Below are 25,180 nucleotides of genomic sequence, written 5' to 3'. Positions count from 1 at the left end.
ACAAAGATAACTTGTGATTTTGGGATAAGTGCAATCTTCTAGGTGACCAATATTTCATCTAGAAATGACTTACATCCTCAAGAATTTCAAAATTGATACTATGGCATTTTGGTTGATATACTTGACTATGTCTTTAATTCCTTCAAATTAGTTCTCTTCATCATCAAATGGTATAGAATAAAAATAATCCTAATAGAACTATTATTGAGCATGAGAATGGATTTCCAATTATTAATACAAGGTTGTTTGAGTGAGTTGGGGATAGGCCCTATTTTCTTCCAAGCCAATGTGAGCAAGTATTTTACTCAAAGGTTCCACATAAACTAGGTTGGTCATTTATTATTAGACATGATCCAAGAGGAAGGTTGATAAAGTATAATGTGATGGAAGAAGAAGATACCAAGGAAGAGGAAGAAGTGGATCATGATCGAGAGTTAGTCAATAATTCTCTTGATGCAAATGATGCTACTACTGATCACAATGATGATTCTTCCATTAATCACAAGGATGATGATGATGATGATGATGAGACAACTAGGATGACTAGGATAGTGGTGCTGATGATGTCGATGATGAAGATGATCCTGATGATGAGATGGATGAAGAATAGTATCAATGATCGGGGGGTTTTGATTAGCTAACAAGGTAAAGAGTGCTACAATGTTCTTTAAAATCATTAAAGTCTCAACTTTTTAAAATTTAACCCTTTTATTTGTTATTCTAGAGGAATTTACTTTTCAAAGGATATTGAGTGCATGTCCACAAGTGAGAAGAAATATCAATGATGACATGGATATGCCTTTGCAACAATATAGAGAACTTATGTAACTTATTTGGTAATGATTGATATTTATGTCTAGATGTTTTATTTATGTTCAATTAAATATTCATTTTTCTAATGAATTTTATGTTTTGATGTTCATGTGAATGTTCTAATGAAACTTGTGTTAATGAACGTTATTCATGAATGAATTTTAGATGTTAACGAGGAATTTAGATGTGGGATTCAAATGAGCTTCCACCTTCACATGGCTGGCCTAATTAGTAGAGAATATTAAACTATTCTCAAAATCAAGTGAAGCTCAACATTAAACTATGATTGCATAAAAACTAACTGTGTGAATCTCTTGGTTTTAGACAATGCAGAAGGACACCATAATCAAACTCATTGATTTATGAAATTTAGTTGTAGTGTATGAAGTATTCAAAAGAATGAATTTCTATTGGATTACCTTAAATTATTCCATAATCTGATTTGTGTTGATAATATATTGTGACAAAATTATGATTAATGAGTGAAGGTTTGATTTTGAATCTTTTGAATGTAATTTGTGGGGATTATAAATGTATATTTCTAGATGCATATTTGGGGGCACGGATCAAGGGCTAGATCAGATCTTACTATTGTGCAAAGGGCTCTCATGGTCGAAGCTCTCCCACATAAGGTTGGCAGAGTGGCTAAATTCCTCAAGATAAAAGAAATGTATGCTTACTATGTTGATTTACTTTCCCTTACAAGGTAATCCATAATCTGCTTGTTTTGAGAAGGTTCATTTTCTTGTTTGAAGTAGCTTTGAAAAAAACCATATGACATGCTCCATGAGATGAAACAATAGTAAGAATGAAATGTGATCAACGTGAAAAAAAAACTACCAATTTTTTATTTGTTGTCTAAACTTTGATATTCAATACATTTTTGTTCATGTAGTTTATGTTTAAGTTTGAATATATTCAAATTAGATTATGTTATTTTTTCTTTTACCAACATTTTGTATCATATTTTTAACTATCTATAATTAACTACTAGATAGCTTATTATGTCGCTGAATCATAGCATTTGATACTAAATTCATTTCTTTATCAAATATCTCATCATGACATCAAATTGTAGAATTTCATTCCATAACTCATGGTAACAATGAATTATAGAATTTGATTCAAATCTTCCTAAAAGAAAAAACTCACATAATATATTTCAAAATGCTCAAACAAAAATTATGAACTATTAACAAAAACATATACAGATGGTCTTATTTTTCTAGTGATATAGAATGTTCTTGTTTACATTGTGTATGGCCCTTCCAGTTTAGGATAAATAGAATGGATTGAATTGCTAGAAGATCCATGTAGTTTACATGTAGCTAGAATTGATTTCTCTCACCTCATCAATTTACCTATTGTTTACACCAATTTAGTCATGGTTTTCCTTTGATTGATTTATAAAAAAATGTGACTCATTTAGTGACTTGTTTGGTATTTGGAGGGTCTCAGCTTTGGCATTAGATACACATCTAGTTATTTGGTTAAATTCAAACAAATTGTTGAACTTTTGTTACAATGATGACTAATGCAAATTTTACATAATAAGATTCAAGTAATATATAACTACTTTGGTGCTTTTACTATTGCAAATGTATGGCACGTTATTTTTTTCAAACAATGTAATGGGCACCCTGGAAATGCCTAAGAGTTGAACCAATTTCTGAAAGAGATTTTAATGTCTTTGCATAGATTTAAAACCACATAACATGATCAAGAAGGAATTTATGCAAACTAAAGATTGAGCTACTATTGAAATAATATTGATTTTCAAAATAATAAAATTAAATACATAGCAATCTCTTCAACTCACCAATTACTTCACCATTATAACATGATATTCTAGTAATGACTTCCCATCTTGCTGCTATAGTAATATGAATAGTGTCATGCTACAATGCTGCTATAGTAAAATCTTCCTTCAATCAGTCCAAGATCCTCATAACATCATCCCTCCACAATGGCATGAATGATATGAGCAAACACCCAATTTTCCTGTAGTTGAAAATGTGCCCAAGCTACTTGTTAATAAAGCTAATAGCAATGAATTCCAAAGGCCAAACCCCAAGGGAATGATGTCTAGAATGTCATAAGAGAGGATAGACATCCTCTAATGCCAAAAATAGATCCATAACTCACACATCCATTTTTTTCTCATATCCAACCTTCCTAACAATAGCCACAAGCTCTCCTTTTATTCCTACTTCATAGGGTTGACCACTTTTCACAAGCAATGTGGGATAAATAAAATAAAATAAAATAAAGAAAAGGCTAATAGACAAACAACTAGACAACTATAAAAGTGGGGACATTATAGTCTGCCCCCCTTGAAATTGCTTGTCCTCAAGCAATCCAACAACACAATGAACTCCAATGTCCACCTAGATCCTAAATAAAGTAGTATGTGACATCCATGTGAACATTAAACCAACTACAAACCAGCATCATTAGGACCAACCACATGTCCTGCAGCCTAGCACCCAAAACTTGTGCTAATGATGTAGAAGTCAAAATGTCACCAGAGGAAACTCTATAGAAGATCTATGAAACCTCTTCTTCCTTGTATCCACCCACATAATATATATTGGACTAAAATTCTGATCATCACCAACATACATTGAAAAAGATGTAGCTATAGGAAAACCATATGCACTCATGCCAACTGTATCAACAATAGGTGTAGCCACATCAAAATACATGGACATAGGAACAACACTAACTATTGCAAAAAAAAAATGAACCAAATCTATAGTTGATGAAAACTCATAATCATCAACATGTGTGCCATCATTAGAACACACATCAACAATTGCATGCATACTACTAAACTCTTTATTGGATGGTTCAACTGACACATAAGTGGCTACTGATATGACAGTATCCTTGCATTCTCTTAATCCCTTTATTATTGCATCACCATCCCCTGACAAAGCCTCATATGTGGACTCTTGACTCTGCACACATGACTTAATGCTTGATTTCAAATCAATAATACTAGAGCATAAAGCCACAACTATTGACTCTGCTAAAACTCCCACATCACCAACCTCATAGTTGGGTGGCTCTATACGTGTCTTGATCCCACCTGAGGAAGAAATTTCTTACTACACTATAGCAACACCATGAGATCTCACATTCAAATCTCCAATAATAATCTTGTCCTTGAGAGTGCTAAAAGTATTAGTTGTAACAATTGCATCAACTATCTCTACACTAACTATAGCAAGAGCTCTAGAAGCCTCAACCTACTAAAGCTCGGTGTCATTATCCTTTGCTACCACTGACACAATTGCATGTCCCTATGAAATAAGTCCATCATCAACACTACAGATAGGACTAGTAGGTTTCATACTAAATATAGGTACATTTACATCAAGGGCTCTTGTCGAGGAAAACTCAAGCTTCCTTCCCTGCAACCTCGATGTTGGCCTTCTAAAGGCAAAAACCATATAGATTACTACACTTTCAATTGTCACTAGATCTAACAAGCTCTCTATCAATCTTTTTTCTTGAAGCTTAAGTCTCCATACTCTCCCACAAAGCATTCATCTTCACACTAACTTTTTTACTACACCATTGACTTCTAGAACTGCCAGTCCTCCTCTGTCTATCCATGGCTAGAAATTGCTAGAGTGCTGGTCACTCCAAATGTAACAGAAAATTTGACAATAATATAAATTTCCTACCCCATAGGATGGCAGGAATGTATAGCTCTGATACCACTATAATGGGCACCCTAGAAATGCCCAAGAACTAAACCAACTGTTGAAAGAGATTTTGATGTCTTTGCATAGATTTAAAACCACATAATATGAACAAGAAATAATTTATGCAAATTGAAGATTAAGCTATTTTTGAAATAATATTGGTTTTCAAACTAATATAATTAAATACATAGCAAACTCTTAAAAACTCACTAATTACTCTAGCACTATAACATGATATTCCAGTAATGGCTTCCCATCTTGTTGCTATAGTAATATGAATAGTGTCATGCTACAATGCTACTATAGTATAAACTACCTTCAATTAGTCCAAGATCCTCATAAAATCATCCCTCCATAATGGCATGAATGATATGAGCAAACACCCAATCTGCCTATCATTGGAAATGTGCCCAAGCTGCCTGTTGATAAAGCTGATAGTAATGAATTCCAAAGGTCAAACCCCAAGGGAATGACGTCTAGAATGTAAAAAGAGAGGATAGACATCCTCTAATGCCAAAAATAGATCTATAACTCACACATCCATTTTCTTCTCATATCCAACCTTCTTAACAATAGCTACAAGCTCTCTTTTTATTCCTACTTCATAAGGTGGACCACTTTTCACAAGCAATGTGGGATAAATAAAATAAAGAAAAGGATAATGGACACACAACTAGAAAACTATTAAAGAAAAAAAATCATTTTGCCATTGTTATGTATGCAATTTCAAAATAAGCAAAAAAATATTTAAGAAAAAAATGGTAAAGGTTTGTCATGTGATTCAAGAGAGATCCCTAGAGAAATATAACAAATGAACAAACATGAGACCTAATCTAATGAGAAATGAAACAAAAACAAATATTAAGACAAAGTCATAAACAAAGTCCACATCCTATGATTGCAAATATAACATGACATAGCCAATAGTTCTAATATGGTATTGAAATATAGGGCATAAGAATTAAACCTACATATAAGATAGACACCAGATAAATAAAGTATAGTTTCTTCACTTTCAACAAGCTACATAAGGTAAAGGTAAGAGTTCCACAGTCCAAGGGCAATTTTCTAGTTATAGTACTATTTTCTAGAAGTGATTTATTCAACTCCTCAAGATTAGAGAGGATTGGAATAAGGCATGATATAACTCATTGCAATGGGTGACAGCTCATGTTGAAGCTTTACAACAATTTTCCCAATAGTCCAACATGCATTATTTGTAATAGAAATAATTTTCTTCACTTTTGCTAGTTGCAATTTTGTGGCAGCATTTAGTAAATCAGCCAAATTTGGTTGCAAATCCACTGCACAAACTTTTGAAAAGATACCAAGTAGTGCAATGACACTTTAAAAAAAATTAGTAGCTTCATCTCCACAACATTGTCAAAGAAGATTTCTAAAATCACTCCTTGTAACCAAACTTTCAAATTCCACTTCCAAGGCCTTAAACAAGCTTGGAAAGGAAGTCCAATAAGAAAAAAATAAACTCCTTATCATCCATATCACCTGCCTTTGTAGGATCAACCTTTGTAATTTTTTTGATTCTTATCAGGTTGATAGATCTCACAAATACAGTTTCAACATAATGGGTAAACCCAAGACCTAATGTCTATGTTATTGTTGTGAAACATTCAAGCAAAGGAAAAAGATCCCTATCTGAATTTGAGTGTTGTTTCCATTTGGAAATTAAAGGAGGTATCAAAATTTCAAGATATTTTTCCTAGTTGATTCCCCCTCCCCCCCCTACCCACAAAATTATAAAGTGTACCAATCACATCACATACAATACAAAGATTTGGCCTTTGGTATTTAACAAAGGCACACAAAAGGTGTTGTAAACTAAGCTCCAAATGTGGTGCCAACTCTCTCATTGCCTCCTCTTCAAGGGTAGAAAAGAAAGAGCAAGAAACCTCCTAAACTCTCTTGCTTTTATCTAAAATTCATTTACAAAGACCAATAAGTACCTTAATAAACTATTCATGTCCTTCTAGATGACTTGTGACCTAAACAATCCATTTATTATATTGAGAAAGAGTCCAACATGTGAAAAGAAACCATCAAGTTCTGTAGTACTAAATTTTCTCAAATTTCATGAATTGATTATATCTTCTTCCTCTTCTCCATCATAAGGTCCATATGCCCCTTGTGCTTGTGAATAAAAAATTCTAGGTTTCAAATCTTGATCCCTATCAAAACATTTTCATCAACCTTTGCCTCAACAAGTGCTTCATCATTATCTACATACACCATGTTTGACAATAGAACCACAATCAAGTGTGGTAGAAACTCCCACAATATTTGTGGATGAAGATGAGCTTTATAAAATGTAGACCAGAATTCACATGACTTGAGTGTCACTTCTTCATCAGCATCTTGATTTTCTTGAAACAAATAGACAATTACATTTCTCATCTGAGGTTGCAGGAAATTAGGTCAAACATTAAGGAGCTGAACAAATGCAACAAATACCAATTTTCTCATTTTAATAGCTAGATCATGAGAAAGAGTAAATAGGCTCTAAAGATACTTATCCATAGATAATAGCAATATTTTAGGCATAAGCTCAATATACTAGTTCATAAAACTAAGTGCTAGTTTCTTGAGAGAAACATATGGTGACTAAAAAACCTAAAATAATCTAGGCAAAAAAAGATTGATAGGTTACTCCTGAAAGCCTGGTACACTAGCATCCAACCCCTCTTATATATCTCCATTGATCCATCAGATTGAAATCATTGCTATCAAATCATTGAACTAATATTGGAGCTTGCATGGCTAATATTGATGATATTACCTATGTAAGACTAATAATTGATATTCAAATCAGAAAGCATGAATTTCATCAATTGGACATAATGGAGTATCTCTTCCTATTTTTATATGATTTTAATGTCCTCCTTTAGGATCTCCTCATATTTTGTTTCATATCATGCACTTTGTAATTTGTATGATGCAATTGTTGATTGCAGATATACAAATTTGCAAACTCCCTTATATAATTCACTTGATTTTTTAATTATGTTACTTAGCATCTTCTTTCATAATAGTTGTCATCTTAGATATGGATGTATAATCTTGACACAATAATATGAGGTTTTATCTGATATATTGTAATGTTTCCACTCAAAAGTTATCCAAATTTAATTCTAATTTTAGAGCCATAATATTCCATAAGTATGTTATTGGCTACATTTCTTATTCAATATCATTACATTTTTTTTCTTCCCTTATTGAGATAGATTTCTAATTTTATTTGTCTCACATAAGTTCTCTTTATTCTTGTTAGATTCATTTCCTAATGACTTGATGGTTTTAATGCCTAATACTATCCTAGACATATGAAATTTATCTCAAGTTTCAAATAGCTCATTCTACTACTCACTAGACATATAGGACCATCTTAAATTAAATTTTTTTTGGATAATGCAGCAATTTGTAGCAATTACGATAGCTTGTCTGATAGGTAGCTGTCTTTCGAATGACATTATTGTCACATGCCATCATAATTAAGATGGACACTACTGACAGATGGTAGCTACTCCAATGGCATAATGTTAGATGTTGTTGTTGTTGCGACATACCTTCTAGTGGATTCCCATTGGGCCTACAACAATGCAATTAGAACTATGATGATTGTTTGAAAATGTATGTCATCATAGTTGCGATGGTAAACCATCAAATATATGATGATGTAAAGATAAATTCTTTGCCCATATTTTTCCAAATTGTGATAGCATTGTCTATCACCATTGCAATGGATGCCCTTGCTGTTGCAAATTGTGATAGCAAAAAAATTTATGCCCATCCAATAGGGGCTAATTTTGGTTATTGTTGCTTGGGCAATAGGTGGTCATCACAATTTAGGCCCAAATGTAGTAGTGTTAGTGAATTTGGAATCAGAGGAACTAGTTACAAAGTTTTAGTTGTAGAGGTTGAGACATCCTAAACCCTATCATGTTTCATGGATCAAGGATGAGCATAAATTATTGGTAAGTGAGCAATGCGTTGTGAAATTCATGACTGTAAACTACTTTGATGTTTTTTTTGTGTTATTATTCCTATCAATTTTTGCCTATTTTGTTGGGTAGACCTTGGCAATATGATAGACATGATGTGCATGATGGTAGATTGAATCAATATACTCTTTGGGTGAATGGAGTAAAGAAAACATTGTTGCCTTTGATTGAAGTTCTTGATAATGTAAATTGTACTATTGTTAGAGTTTATATGGTCAATGGGAAATTTTTTGAGAAGGAGATGAAAAAGAACCAAGTCTATTTTTCTATAATTCCTAGAGGATCGAGTTGTGGTAGTAAGATTCGAGTGATAGAAGATAGTAAAGGTTGAGTGATAGAAGACAATAGGGGTCGAGTGACAATAAAAGGTGATAGTGTTAACCGAGTACCAACATAAATTGAAAAATTGTTGAATGAGTACAAGGAGATTGTTACAAAAGATATTCCTAATTTTTTTACCACCAGTAAGAAGTATAAGTCATTGTATCAATTATATTCCTAGGGCTAGTTTACTAAATAAAACATCATATAGATCGACACCTACTGATAATGAAGAACTTAATAGACAAGTGTAGGAGTTGTTGCATAAATATGTAATCATAGAAAGTTTAAGTCCATGTGATGTACCAATTGTATTGGCACCTTAGAGGAATGGAGAATGGAGAATGGAGAATGTGTACCAATTCCAGAGCTATCAACAAGATAACAATAAAATATAGGTTTCTTATACCAAGGATGGACAACATACTGTATTGTTTGAGTGGAGAAAAGTATTTTACCAAGATTGATTTGAAGAGTGGTTATCATTGTATTAGAATTAGAGAAGGTGATAAGTGGAAGATTGGTTTAAGGATAAAAGGTGGTTTGTATGAGTGGTTGGTAATGCCTTTTGGTTTGACTAATGCATCAATTGCTTTCATAAGGTTGATGAATGAAGTTCTCAAGAGATTTTTGGGTAAGTTTGTGATTGTTTATTTGGATGATATTTTAATATTTAGTAAGACTAAGGAAGAACATATTGAGCATATTAGGAAAGTAGTACAGAGATTGAAAGAGGAGAATTTGTTGATTAATTTGAAAAAGTGTTCCTTTATGCAAAAGGAGATTGTGTATTTGGGATTTTTTATTTCAATTAATGGTTTGAGAATGGACCCTAAGTAGGTTAGAGCAATTCTAGAATGGCCTACACATGAGAATTTAGGTGAGGTAATATCATTTCATGGTTTTCCTAGCTTCTATAGGAAGTTTATAAAGAATTTAAGTTCTATTTGTAATGTTGTGACTAAGAAAATGAGAGGAGATACAAAGGATTTCAAGTGGACACATGGAGCTAACAAGAGTTTTGAGACTTTGAAACGAAAGGTTGTTGAGTTACCTATATTAGCTTTTCCTAATTTCATTAAGGTATTTCAAGTTGAATGTGATGCAAGTGGTAGTGCAATAGGAGTTGTGTTGAGTCAAGAAGATAAACATGTTTCTTTCTTTAGTGAGAAGTTGAATGGTGCTAAAAAAAAGTATTATTTGTATGATCAAGAGTTTTTTTCTATTGTTCAAGCCTTGAAGAAGTGGAGACATTATTTGATTCCTAAGAATTTTGTGTTGTACACTGATCATAAAGCTTTATAGTATTTGGGAATTCAACATTAGTTGAATTAAAGACATATGAAGTGGGTTGAGTACTTGCAAAGTTTCACATTTGTGATAAAACATAAAAGTTGAGTTGCTAACTGACTTGCAGATGCATTGAGCAAAAAATGTTCTTTATTGACTAAGATGAAGGTTAAAGTTCTTGTTTTTGATAAGATGAAGGAATTGTATGATACTAACCCTAATTTTTTCTAAGGTGTGTAGAGAGTGGAGAGCATTAGCTCTATCAGATCAATCAAGTAAGTACGAAGATTATTTCATTCAAAAAGATATGTTGTTCAAAGGTATTTAGTTGTGTATACCAAGAAGTTTTATGAGAGTTAATTTGATTAAGGCAAAGCATAGTGGTGGATTGGCTAGACATTTTGGAATTGATAAGACATTGAGTTTTCTTAAGGATAAGTATTATTGACCATAGATGTATAAGGATGTTCAAAAATTTGTAAGGAGTTGTGGAATTTTTCAAGTAGCAACAGGAGTAAGTCAGAATACTAGATTGTATACACCTATTTTTGTTCCTGAGAAACCTTTGAGTGACATCAGTATGGATTTTGTTCTTGGATTACCTAAGAGAACAAGAGGATATTATTCCATGTTGTTGTGGACAAATTTTCTAAGATGGCACATTTCATACCATGTAAGAAGACATCACATGCAATGCATATTGAAGAGATTTTATTCAAAGAGACTATTAGATTGCATGGATTACCAAGAAGTATTATCTCTAATAGAGATAACAAATTTGTTGGTTACTTTTGGAGGAATTTGAGGAAGAAGATGGATACTAAGTTGCAATTTAGTTCTACATTCCATTCATGGATAGATGGACAGATAAAGGTTGTGAATAGAAGACTGGGTAATTTTTTGAGATGTTTAGGTGGAGATAAGTTGAGTAATTGGGATATGATATTGGCACAAGCTAAGTTTTCATATAATAATTTTGTGAATAGGAATGCTAGGTAAAAACTTTTTGTGATTATTATTGGAATGCAGCCTAGAGGTATATTAGATTTGAGGGATGTTGTTGGTGAAGAGAAGAGAAGTGTTGTGGGGGAAGTATTTTATGATTTTATGAAAACTTTGCATAAGGAAGTGAAGTTGAGATTGGAACAAAGTAATTAGAAGTATAAGGAGAATGCAGATAAGTCTAGAAAACATCATGTTTTTGAAGTTGGTTATGAGATAATGGTTCATATGAAGAAGAGTAGATTTCTTGTTGGAACATTCAATAAATTAGAAGAGGTTTGGTCTTTGTAGAATTTTGAGGAAGTTTGATAGTGGTAATGCCTATGAAGTTGAGTTACCTGATGACATGGATATATCTGCTATATTCAACGATATTGATTTACACAAGTATCATGAGTTAGATGATGAAGTTGTTATACTAGATGATTATCTTAAGAAGTAGATTGACATGGTTGAACATGTATTGGATTAGAGAATTGGTTAAAGTACAAGAGGAAAATATTACTATGAATATTTGGTGAAGACGAAGAATAAACTTGTTGAAAATGCTTCATGGATTTCTTAATTAGAGTTCAATTTAGCTCGAATTGTGACATCTCAATGATTCAGGAGAATCATTTCTTTCAACCCTGGTTGTTTGATGCAAGATTATCCTAGGTTGTCTTGCTATTCTTCTCATCTTTGTTCATTTTTCCTGTTAGTGTTAAGTTTTAGTGGTTTTCGAGTTGTAGTTGCTACTAATTTTAGTGTTGGTCAAGTTGCTCAGTATTGATTGAGTGTTTTGGTGGTCAAGTGTTCCTCCATGTGTTGAGTGAACCTGATGTTTCTGATGCTCAGTTCCTTCTTTGACCAAGTTTTTTTCTATTTGGTTTCTAGTCTAAGCCAACTTATATAATTAATTTGGATCATAGATTTAATGTATATATCTTGTCTTGGAATGTGTGTACACTATTTTGAGGTCAGTTGTCTCTTATTTAAAAATCTAGAATCTTTTGTAAGATGTTTTGGCAAGTGTAAGAAGAGTTGTCTAGGTTTAGGTTAAGTGTCACTTAGAGAGTTCATAATAGATGATCCTAGAGGAGTGAGTTTATAGTTAGATTTGTAGAGATTGTAATCTTTGTATTGGTCATAACCTAGAAAGCCTTATAGTTGGGTATGTTTTCTACTAATTTGATGAATCAATAAAGTTATTGTTGGTTCTTCTCTCCTTGGTGTTTTACTTTGTTGATTTCTTTCATTGTGTTTACTCTGCAAGGTGTTTGGACTATTAGGTGTGTCTTTGGCCCTAGCTTTCCTAGCCATACTTGCATCATAATTTGAATTAGATTAGCTAGAAACCAAAGGAAGAAGGGTGCTAATATTGAATCTGGTTTGTAAAGAGGAATGCAATACCAATAAGTATACTCTCTTAGGCCCTTGATAGGATAATGTAAATGTGGGATTGAACTGATTACTTAAGAAATATTAATCTAAATGATATGTGAATATGATCAATCAAATTAAGATGTAAATCTAGGGTAGAGAAATGAATTGTAAAAGATTCACCTTGGAATACGTAGAGGAATATGCATTTATACTTAGTAACTTTTTGATCTAAATCTTTATTGAACTTTTTATTTGCAGATCTTGGAATGAAATGAAGAAAGGAACATAATCCATAAATCTCCTTGAAATTTGAGATCAAAGGACTAGGTGAACATGGATAATGTCCTACAACTAGGTTGGCGTAATCCACAGTTCTAAAAATGACAACTTTAGAAAGCTTGCAAACTATAGGTTCTTGATATGAAATTCTTTTTGTTCCCAACCTACAAATCAACACATAAAGAAAGGTTTGGGGGTTGGGTTTTGATGAGGGCTTTCCTTGGTTAAGTCCTAGGCTAAGAAATTAATCATAAATGAGAAATGTAAATGTAAATTTAAAGGACTATAAAGAATAATATAATTGTTAGGATTCACTTTGCCCATGTGTAAGTAATGTGTATGTAACGTAGATCTTGAATTAGGGTTGTAGAATATCTCCACACTTTGCAATGGATCTATCATAACTCTTCCATGGTGTCATGGATATGGATATGTATCAATGGAGAGGATGAATTCTTCAATGCGGATCTCCTCCCTTTATTGACAAAATATGCTAGATCTTGAAGAGGAAATGCTCACAAAGGATTATCCAATGCTAGAAATCTCCTTGCTTGAATGCTAGAAAAAGACTTGAACTTCTTGAATGCAAAAGACAAAAATTTTCACTAGAGAGAAAGAGCTTGAGTGCATGAATGATCTTGAGATGCTTGAGATATGAAAATGAAGCCTCCAAGTCTCCTTATATATGATTTTTCAAGTTCAAAAATAAGACTATCCAACTAGATAATGGTAATAAACTAATTAAACCCCTGAGGACTTTCAGGCCCTAAGATTTGAATTGCTAGGGACTAGGTTGACCTAGGTCAACCTAGTCTAGGACTATGTTGACCTAGGAGGATTAGGTCAACCTAGTCTAGGAAGATAGGTATTGGGTGCCACAAAGAACTATGGTAGATATTGAAATGATAAGGTGAAAAGATGGAAGAGAGAAGAGGAAAAGAGAGCGAACATGAACATATCCATGGTCCAAAGAGGGAATCATGAAGAGGACATAACGTAATGGTCTTAAAAGGAAAGTGTGTCCATTTTAAGATGGTATATTAAACCCCCACTTTAGAAGGAGTATGAATTTCCTCAAACTCGCAATAAAGTAGATCAAGAGTTTAGAGAAAATATTATTATGACTAACGAGGAAAGAAATTATCAAACCCTTAATAGAGTTGAGTCTTATCTCATCCAGAGTCAAAATAAAAGAGATAGGTGCTATGAAAAAAAGGGGTGTGGTTGCTTTCCCAATAAGGTTTGTGTGTCTTATTGTGGACCACATAAGGAAAAAGAACAAGGAAACAACTAGGGGAAAAGGTCTCTGAAAAAGAAGGTGGCATTGAATAGTCTAGCAAGTGTGTGTGGCATGCTAGTTAACCTATTAGAGATGAACCAAATGGTCTAGCAAGTGTGTGTGGCATGCTAGTCAGTCTATCAAGGGATTCAACTTCAAGGGAACTCCATGTCCAAAAAACAAGAATAAAAAGGTGATTCAAGCATAAGGATGTGTGTTTCCTTATGGGATCAAGACCAAGCTTCCCAAACTATTAGTAGTCAAAACAAGGGTTGAAAACAAGGATCGTGCCTCCCAAATTATTAGAGTGTAGATAGAAATCTAAAAAGAGACCAAGCCCCCAAGAACTGTCTAGAGTTCCTAAAGACTAAAAATAAAAAATTAAAAAGAGAGAGGATAAAAAGACATGAAATAACAATGCATAGATTTGGGTATACCTTAGAAATCATACCAAGTGCTAAGGCTAAGGTACTCCAAGCTATATATAGAATCCATATTTATATGCCATGGAAAAAGGATGAGAAGAGTATATTCCCCCATGTTAAAACAATTGTGAATGCCTTAACAAGAGCAATAACTTTAACAAAAGCATACATGCATCCATGAAAGAACGTCTCCACTATGAGATGCCCCCAAGAGGAGAAACAAGCACAGCAAAAAGATAGAGAAAAAAAGGTACCTACTAACTACGGGGCCAGTAAGATCACATAATAACATTAAATGCTATGTCAAGTATAATAATATCATCATTCCCCAAAGGAAGTAGAACTATGACACAATGGAGGAAAAGACACAAAAGAGAGATATGAAGACGAGTATTTTTGGGCCAATAACATGGAGACCAAAAAGAATCAGTGCTACTATATCATAAGCAACTAAGAAGACTAAACAAGACCACTAGTACAAACAATAACACATTCACAACATGACCTAGAATGACATATAGAAGAAGAGAGATACAAAATAGAACAATGTAGATAATAGAGCAATCACTTTATCCCCTTGTCCTCAACAAAGCAACAAGGATCATCTAAAGAAATAAAGAAGGCAATAGAAACATAAGCACAACACATGAGAAATACAACAAAAGAACACTAAAAATTACCATTATGGATTGAGTTTACGTCAAGCATTTCGTATACCACCCCCCGCCCCCATATTAGTTTGAAATTCTAGGGGAAGGATGACAACTCACAAGAGGAACCATATCCATAACAGTAGGAATCATAGTGAGTTCTAAACAAGGACCTTGAGAGTCACTATGCTCATTACTAGGAGTGAATGTAAGTTGCGTAGAAAGCATGTTAGGTAAATCATCATCACAACTATCATATAAAGTATCTTCCATATCTAGATTAACATAATCTAAAATATCAATAGAATCATCATGTTTATCCAAATGCATAGTGAGACCTTCTCAAACTTCCTCTAAAGTCACACACAGGGTGTGATCAAAGGAAGGTAAAGGTTGAGATGAAGATATAAGTTGAGAAGCAAGAGAATAAGCTTGAGCCTTATCTCTAGCTTGATGATTTTTACAATGTTGACAAGCATGTTAATTACACATAGTTTTAAAAGGGATAGTAGAAGGATTAAGATAAACCACCATAGGTTCCATAGAAGGAATTTTTGGACCAACAACCAATGTTCCCCCTTGGGATTCATGACATGGCTTAACCACCTCTTGTGTTCTATAAATCTAGTTGTTGTATCAAACATTGACAATTCAATCTTTTGATACAATAAGAATCCTATCTTGTAACAAGTGGTATTAGAGCTTGGTCACATGTTCAAATTACCTTAGGTAATGCTGAGGGGAGGATTTTTGGACTAATCACCAATGTTCCCCTTTGGGATTCCTAACATGGCTTAATCACCTCATGTGTTCTATAAGTCTAGTGGTTGTATCGAACATTGACAATTTGATCTTTTGGTGTAGCAACAACCGTATCTTGTAACAAGAACATCAATGGGTTGAGATGTAGGATCTATTGAGATGGATGTAGTAGGTAAAACATGTGTAGAAGTAGAAGGTGTAGATGAAGTAGGCAAGAAAGACGGAGATAAATCAACCCTCAAGATGACTAGACTCCATAATCCTAGCTAGTTTACATCATTGATAGTTTCTATAAAGATGATCAAGATGAGTAGGTGGATTTTCAGGATGAGATGGCCAATAAAAATCTATCTTAGAAGAATCTCTAGGATGTGAAAATTTATAAAGAGAATGATTAACAATAATACTCATTCTATTACATGAGGAAATTTCAAACATTTATGAATAGGAGAAGCAACAACTTGTATGAAAAAGCCATGGAATACCAAGCTTGATTTGAAATTGATAAGAAGTAGGAATAACCACAAAGGTAGTAAAAATAGTTTTCTCTAAAATAGTATCAGATGAAGTGATAGAACTTTGAGGTAAATAAAGAAAACTATTACAAGTTTGAATCCATACAGGAGTTGAATCATAAGTATCTCTATGCAAACCTTTTATTAAAAGGTTCTTTTTGGTGATAACATTCATAGGAGAGGAAGGATCAACCAAAGTACCATGAGAAGGAATGCGAGACACTCTAGCAGCGACATAAAGAGGACCATTAGGTGCCTTAAACATATCAATTTGACTAAACCTAATAATAGGTGGTGTTTTTTGTGGATTAGGTGGAGAAGAAATTAGAAGTTGAGAGTCTAATCCAACATGATTCACTTCTTCTATCTTGTCATGATAAAAAATATGGCAATCAGAAGAGGAAGGTTAATTAATGACATTCCCTGAGTGTGAAGGCAAAGGATCAATATCAATCTATGAAGTCTGAGTAGGTATCACAACAAACTTACTCATATGATTAACTTGAGCATCAATAGAAATAGCCTTAGAATCAATAAGGTCTTGAATAGAATTCTTTAAACCATGAAACTTTTGAGTATCAAGAGCTAGTTGATGGTGATATTGAAAAAAAGATTTATAATCAAAATACTTAGGCAAAGGTTTACTGGGATCGATAAGATGAATAGGAGGAAGATTAAGAACACAAGCGTGAATCAACTTAGTCATCACCTGATGTAGGAGCATCTTGGGTTGGTGTTTTATACTACTCATTTAGGTAGTTGTTGCCAATTTTTAGTCATTACCAAGTTACTGCAATTGTCAAGTGCTAGTAATTTTATAGTTTAAGCCAAGTTTAGGTTATCCCATGTCATTGTAACACTCAAGTTGGCATGTTATCCCATCTCACTCTGTCGTATGTGTTGAGTTTCATAGTGTGTGTAGAGTGACTCTTCATGTGTTGAGTTTTTCCTATTTATGCCAAGTGTTAGCATCTTGGACGTGAATTTTGCATTTTTGGTGCGAGCCGACTTGCAAAATTTATTTCAATTGCAAGGTTTTTGATAAGATCTTGCCTTGGGATGCATCCTAACTGTTGTTGGGTCATCCTTCCTATTTTGTAATGTTACAAAATATTTTGTAAGTTGTTTTGATGAGTATAAGTAGGGGTCTTGTGGAGTCTTTTGGTCATTTAGTTTTAGAATGAAGCATAGATGTGAATTTTGAAGAGCTAGGGTTATAGCTTAGGAACCAGATGATAGCTTGGTGGACTTGAGGGTACAAGTGTGGATTCTTCTTGTTGTTCTTATCTGGTTGTATTTTTGGACTAGCTGGGATTGGGTTTGTAAGTTGGATCTCATTGAATCTTGTAGAACTGACATTTTTTGTAATTATTGTTTGAATTTGGCCTTAACCCAAAAGGCCTTGCAGCTGGGCATATTGCATGTAACTAGTTATATCTATGAATAAAGAGTTATGATTTGGTATCAGATCTTACATTATTGCTTCTTGTTGTTGTGTTTTTTCTTTGTGGTTATTTTCTAGGGGCTAGGGCATCTCCTTTGGGGATTCTCTAGCCTTTGCACTGCATTAGGTGGTATCAAAGCAAAGGTTTTTCCTGAGCATCTAGATAGATCACCGAAGGTGAGGCAATTTATACTAGGATTGTGGGTTAGAGAAGGTTGATTTGGTGGAACCGATTGAACTTCTAGATTTTTGGATCTATTGTTTGGGGTTTGTAAAACCTTGGAAGATGCCTCCAAGAATGTTGGACCCTAGGGTGATTGATGATCTTAGTGATGTTTTAGAAGAACGAATCTTAGAGAAGGTTAAAGTAGATTTCAGATCTAAGATGGAGGATGTTAAAGCTAGTTTCAGATCTCAGATAGTATTGATGAAGAGTGACCTGATTGCTGAAATTGTTAGTGCTTTAGGTGGCCTACTTAGGCATATGGGTACTGAAGGTAGTTATGAGAAAGTTGCCGAAGACTTTAAAGTTGCTAGATTGAGTGATCATGTGGAGAAACCTATTGGAATTAGGGATAGTCAGTTGCTTGACCTAGGTCTCAGTTGAAGCTGAAGCATAAGATGGAGGTTTCTAATTTTTCTGGTACTTTGAATCCTGAAGACCTGATTGATTGGATTGGTGAATTGGAAGACTACTTTGAGCTTGAGGATATTAAGGATCCACTCAGAGTGAGGATGGCACAAACTAAGTTGAAGGGACTTTTTGCTCTTTGGTGGAAGGAACTACAAAGAGATAAAGAGGAGGAAGGTGAAATGAAGATCTCTAGATGGAGATTGATGGTGACTAAACTGAAGGCCAAGTTCATTCTTACTAATTATGAACTTGAGTTTCTTAAGAAGTTGTAGAATCTAAAATAGAAAGATATGTCTATGAAGGATTATATTGAGGAGTTCTACAAGTTGACTATTTGGTCTGGTCATAGAGAATTGTCAAACAAAAAGGTAGCTTGGTACATTAATGGTTTAAGATTCAATAGTTAGGATAAGATTGGTATGTTGAATATTCCTTTAGTTAAGGATGCTTATTAGTATGCTTTGAGAGCATAAGAGAAGCTAAAAGTGAAACATCAAGGTAATCCTCGAATAAAGGAGAAGTAGGATAGCAAAGGAGAAGCTAAACTAAGTATAGAGGGTGAACCAAAACTTGCTAATCAAAAAAGGAGGATAGGTGGAGGTGTGTTCAGAGGTAATTGTTTCAAATGTGGCAAAGAAGGGCATCAATCTTTTGAATGTCAGATTGGTAGGACAATTGCTATTATGAATGAGGTTGAAGTCTAGGATAGTTAGCCCGAGAAAGGAGAAAGTTTACTAGCTCAGCGAGTACTGGTTGGTGAGAGGACATTGGATTCTTGTTAGAGGACTACTTTGTTCATGACTTGTTGTAAGTCTGGTGGTAAATTTTGCAAGGTGATCATGGATGGTGGTTGTATTGATAACCTTATTGCTAAAGAGATGGTTCAAAAACTTGGTTTGATGAGAGTGAGACATCCTTATCCTTATCAGATTGGTTGGTTGCAAGGTGAGCATGCTTTGGAAGTGAGGGAGCAATGCCTTGTTGATTTCTAGATTGGGCAATATAAGGATCAAGTGTTGTGTGATATTGTGGATATGAACAGTTGTCATGTGTTACTTGGGAGACCTTGGCAGTATGATTGTAGGACTATGCATGATCGTGTTAGGAATGTGTTTACTATTGAGAAAGGTGGTAGGAAGTTTTTTGTGATTCCTTTGTAGAATGAAGAGCTCGATAGGAAGAACCTGAGTATTGGCAGCCAATTTGAGTTCGCAAATCCTAAGAAGGTTGGAGATTAGCATGGAAAGTAGACCTATGGAACACCTTGTGAAGAAGAAGAGGAAAAATAAGGGAAAGAGTGTGCAAGTTGAAGACTTGGAGTACATGTATGTGAAGAACCAATTTAAGATTTATGTGTTGAATCCCAGAAGATATTCTTCCAACTTCTAGAACATCTTTTCAAATTTGGGGTATGTGATGTAGGATCATCTTGGGTTGGCATGTTATCTTGCTCATTATGGTAGTTGTTGCTAAGTTTCAATCATTACCACATTGCTGCAATTGTCGAGTGCTAGTAATTTTGCATTTTAAGTTGAGTTTAGGTTATCCCATGTCATTTTAATATTTGGGCTAGTGTGTTATCCCATCTCACTTTGCAATATGTGCTGAGTTCGATATTGTGTGTCGAGTGACTCTTCATGTGCCAAGTTTTCCTATTTATGCCAAGTGTCAGCATTTTGGATGTGATTTTTTCATTTTTGGTGTGAGCCAACTTGCAAGATTTATTTTGATCATGACATTTTTTATAAGATCTTTCCTTGGGATGTTTCTTGACCATTGTTGGGTCAACCTTCCTATTTTGTAATGTTTTAGAATGTTCTGTAACCCATTTTGGCAAGTATAAGTAGGGCTCTTGTGGAGTCTTTTGGTCATTCAATTTTAGAATGAAGCATAGATGTGAATTTTGAAGAGCTAGGGTTGTGGCTTAGGAACCAAAGAATAGCTTGGTGGACCTGAGGGTATAAGTGTGGATTCTTCTTGGTGTTCTTATCGAGTTGTGTTTATGGACTAGCTGGGATTGGGTTTGTAAGTTGGATCTCACAGAACTAATTTTTTTTGTAATTGTTGTTTGCATTTGGCCCTAACTTGGAAGGCCTTATAGCCAGGCATTGCATGTAATTAGTTATATCTATGAATAAAGAGTTGTGATTTGGTATCAAATCTTGCATTATTGCTTCTTGCTATTGTGTTTTCACTATGTGGTTATTTGGTGGAGGCTAGGAAATCTCCTTTGGGGATTCTCTAACCTTTGCACTATGTCATCACATTAGAAAAAGGTTCAAATAAGTTAGTATATTGAGAATTAGGATGAAATACAGAGGAAAAAGTAGTTGCACCTTGAGATGTAGTAGTCACTTGATCACCATCTGTATGTCTAAATTTGATTTTGATAAATTTGTTAGACTTAGAGGACTTGTTTGAATGTTTCGTGGCATCACTCTTATCACTAGAAATAGGAGCCATTGGAGTAGAGCTCTTGAGTTGATTCACTTGTAACTGGTAATGGTGAAGCGCTACACATAGGTGTGAAAAGGTGGTATGCTCAACAAAGAGAGTCTTATCCCTAATGATTTTTTATAAATTAGAAATAAAATTTTTAAAAATCATGACCAGGCATGGGATAAGAAATCTGAGCATACAAATGTTTAAATCTTCTAATGAATTCAGTAACTCTCTCTTCGACATTTTTCTTACAATGCATTAAATCAATTAAAGAAAGTTGTGGACCAATATTATTCTGAAACTATTGAATGAAAGCATTAGATAGAGTTTGAAAAGAATCAATAGAATAAGGAGATAGAGAGCAATACAATTCTGAGGCTCTATCCCTAAATTTGTGTAGAAATAACTTAGCCATAAGCCTATAGTCGTGAGCAAAATCACTACATATAGTTTGGAAAGTTTTAACAAGAATCTTGGGATCTCCCTTACCATTATAAGTCTCAAGATGGGGTACCTCAACATGTTGTAGAATAAAAACATGAATGATATCTAAGGAAAGGGGATTCACCACATCACATGTAGGAATATTGTGCTTAGATTGGGTTAAGTGAGCAAGTTGTTGTAAAGCAGGGACAATTTGAACCAAGGTACTAATAGTAGGATAAGAAGACATACTAGTAGGCATAGGTATACTAGATGGACTAGGAAAGGTATTAGAAGTAGATGGAATGTGTAAGGATGTTAGTGGTGAATTAGAAGGAAAGGTTAAAGGTTTTCAGTAAGTAAAAGGAACCACATTATACAAAGGCAATGAAGAAGGAATGGAAGTAGGAGAAACACTCATGCAAAGTAAAATACTAGGAAGACTAACACTTAAAGGAGTGGAAACTTGTGTAGAAGTAGTCATAAGAGGTAGAGCATAGGTAGGTACGTTGGAAAGAGTGGTAAATTGGGATAAAAGGTTTAATGGTGGTGGAAGAAGGAGAAGGGCATCCTAACTCTTGAGCACATTTCGTCAAAGACTTAGCTTGAGCATCAATAAGGTAGGATAAACCATACAAAATAGAAAGGTTGTTTTCATCATTATTAACAAGCTTCTTAAGACCTTCAACAACAGCAACACTATCAAGATTATAATTATCTTGAGCAAGCCAAGTTTCCAATTTATCAAATTCACTAGAAAGCTTATCAACTTGTGAAGGAGGAACTCTTAAAGTGTCATTTTCAATGTGAGATGAATGAGAAGAGTAATACCTAATGATAGGATTAAGATCATGAGAAAAAAAGGTGAGAATCATCAAACAAACCCATGAATCTATAGATTTATCTAATGAGAATGCTATAGGTAGGAATTTGTGTAATTAGGCTCATAAAAAGAGAAGATCACAAAAGGAAAACCTATTAAGATCTAACTAAAGGAAATAAAATCCAAAGACATGCAAAATAATCCAACACCAAAAAGACAAGGGGTTCACATCAGGTTCACCAAAATGTTCAGTGGTAAAATGGAAGCATTTTAATAGGATGTAGGTGTCCACTTTACAAGGCACCAAGCCATTAAAATATGTGTGTGTGAGGGAATGAGGAGGGTCCCCAAGTATGATTCCACTTATAATCCTAGTTAGATTAGCTAGGACCCAAAGGAATAAGTGTGCTAATACTAAATCCAGATTGTAAAGAGGAATGCAATGCCAAGAAATACACTCTCTTAGGCCCTTGATAGGACAATGTGAATATGAAATTGAACTAATTGCTTAAGAAATATAAATCTAGATGCTATGTGAATATAACCAACCCAATTAAGATGTAAATCTAGGGTAGAGATATAAAATGAAATGAAATGTAAAAGACTCACCTTGAAATATGTAAAGGAAGATGTGTTTACCCTCAATAACTTTTAGATCTGAATTTTTTTGAACTTCCATTCGCAAATCTTGGAATGAAATGATGAAAGGAACAAAACCCAAAAAATTCCCTAGAATTTGAGACTGAACAACTAGGTTGACATGGAAGGATGCTCTACAACTAGGTTGACATAGTTCATGGCTCCAAAATTGACCAAAATAGATAGCTTTTGAACTATAGGCTCTAAGTCTACAATTCTATTTGCTCCAAACCTACAAAACAACATAGAAAAGAAAGTTTTGGGGCCTAGGTTTGATGAGGGCTTAGCTTGCTCAACCTCTAGGTTAAGGAATTAACCATAAATAAGAAATGTAAATGTAAAGGAATGTAAACAGCAAGATAAATGTTAGGATTCACCTTTCCCGTGTGTATGTAATGTAGATCTTGAATTAGGGATGTAGGGCATCTCTACACTTTACAATGGATCTATCATAACTCTATCATGGTGTCATGGATATGGATATGCATCAATGTAGAGGATGAATGCTTCAATGCAGATCTTCTCCCTTAATGGCCAACAATACGCTAAGTCTTGAAGAGGGAATGTTCACAAAGGATTCTACAATGCTAGAAATCTCCTTGCTTGAATGCTTGAAAAAGGCTTGAACTCCTTGAATGCAAAAATATTCACTAGAGAGAAAGAGCTTGAGTGCATGAATGATCTTGAGATGTGAATTGAGATATGAAATGAGATTCTTGAGATGTGGAAATAAATCCTTCAAGTCTCTTTATTTTTTATTTTTCGGGTGGGAAAACAATACAAGATGACTAGATTACAATCATTAACTAATTAAACCCACAAGGACTTTTGGGCCTCGAGATCTAGAACTGTCAGAGACTAGGTCAACCTTGGTTGACCTAGTCTAGTACTATGTCAACCTAGAAGGACTAGGTCTACTTTGGTTGACCTAGTCAAGGAGGATAGGTCTTGGTTACCACAAAGAGCCAGGACAGATACCACAGAGATAAGGTGGACAAGGATTACTTTAGCGATGAATCTGCACCTTTTGGCGATCCCGTCTGATGGGTCAATTGTCATTTGGTGAATATTTATCATATTTGGGTCCAACCACATCGTCGAATATTTATAGTATTTGGGTCCAATGCTCGAGGTGGTCACACATTAGCTATCACATGATTGGTCAAAAATATTAGTGCAATCACCAATGCAATATATAGTTTGGATACATTTATTTTAAACATATTGCCAGCCTTTGCATGTCATTTCTTATTGGCTGACATTATTTCACCATTACTACAACCATATAATCCCTTGGGTTGGGTGCCACCAACCATTTTATCAACGTGTGTCAATCACTCGCCCCATTTAGCCAATTGTTTCCTACTATAGGCTTGCATCGAAAGGTGCATTTCTCCTGCATTTGACATTCCCACTTGTTAATCCTACCTAATTCACCAACCTAGATTGGACTATAAGAAATTATTATTCTACACAATTCGCTATTTTTTGGTTTGGAGAGTGGCATTTCTTATTGCTGCCAAACTTTCAAAGTGCTGAGTGCATTGGCCATTGACTCATGGACCCTAGTATTTGTAAAAGGCAAGTAATTTTTAAATTATTTTGTAAGTGGTACTAGTTATTTTTTTAGTTTCACTATCCAATGTCCATTGGTGACTAGACATCTCACATGCTAAGATAGCCTATAGGTATTAGGTTTGCGAATTATATTGGGTAGTATCGTAGACTATAGTACTGTAGTAGTAGTACCCCTTTTTTGAGAATGAAGCATATTATTGTTATTATATGTAGTCTAAGTAGTAAGTCTTTTTTTCAACAACTAAGTTGATTTTTTTTGTAGCCTTTATCGGTTTTCCATGTCAAACAAGAGGGGTTTGATCCCTAAAATCCAAGAGAGGTCACTATTACCAAAATGCAAAACCATAGCGGCATATTTTGGTGATGGAAATGTTGGCAACCTACAAGATTCACAAGTTAGATCTCCAGTGGTTACTGAAAAAGGAGATTTGTCACAGGTTGGACCCTCAGACAGTATTGAACTTTAAGTTGGTGAACCTGATATCTCAGTCGAGGACGAACTTGAACAAAATTTGGAGGAACTTCCCCTAAGTAGGGAGTCATAAATTTAGATTATAGAGTTGGAGTCAGTCCCAGACTAGTTGGTTGAGAAAACCAAAATTTATTCCATAAATTAGGTTCATGCACAAAAGGGGAAAAGAAAACTGGAATTGAAGAAAGATCGATCTCGCTGGGATCTGTCTAAAAGGAATTTTTAGTTAGAATGGGTGGAAAAGTACTGGTTCATTGAACCAATGCCCAATCCAAATGATGGTGAGCCTCTTGCA

At 34.3% G+C, this 25,180-nt stretch overlaps 1 pseudogene; it reads right to left on the bottom strand.

Moving 5' to 3' along the window:
* Positions 1 to 5,455: 5,455 nt before the first annotated feature.
* The window catches only part of LOC149535592 (transportin-1 pseudogene), a 48,690-nt pseudogene continuing 28,965 nt past the window's right edge, over positions 5,456 to 25,180 (bottom strand).

Source organism: Cupressus sempervirens, chromosome 10 (genome assembly GCF_028749045.1).
Source record: "Cupressus sempervirens isolate cs-2001-9-10 chromosome 10, ASM2874904v1, whole genome shotgun sequence".
NCBI classification, from domain to species: domain Eukaryota; kingdom Viridiplantae; phylum Streptophyta; class Pinopsida; order Cupressales; family Cupressaceae; genus Cupressus; species Cupressus sempervirens.
Note: the sequence above shows the minus strand (reverse complement) of the source record. Positions and strands in the feature narration are given on the sequence as shown.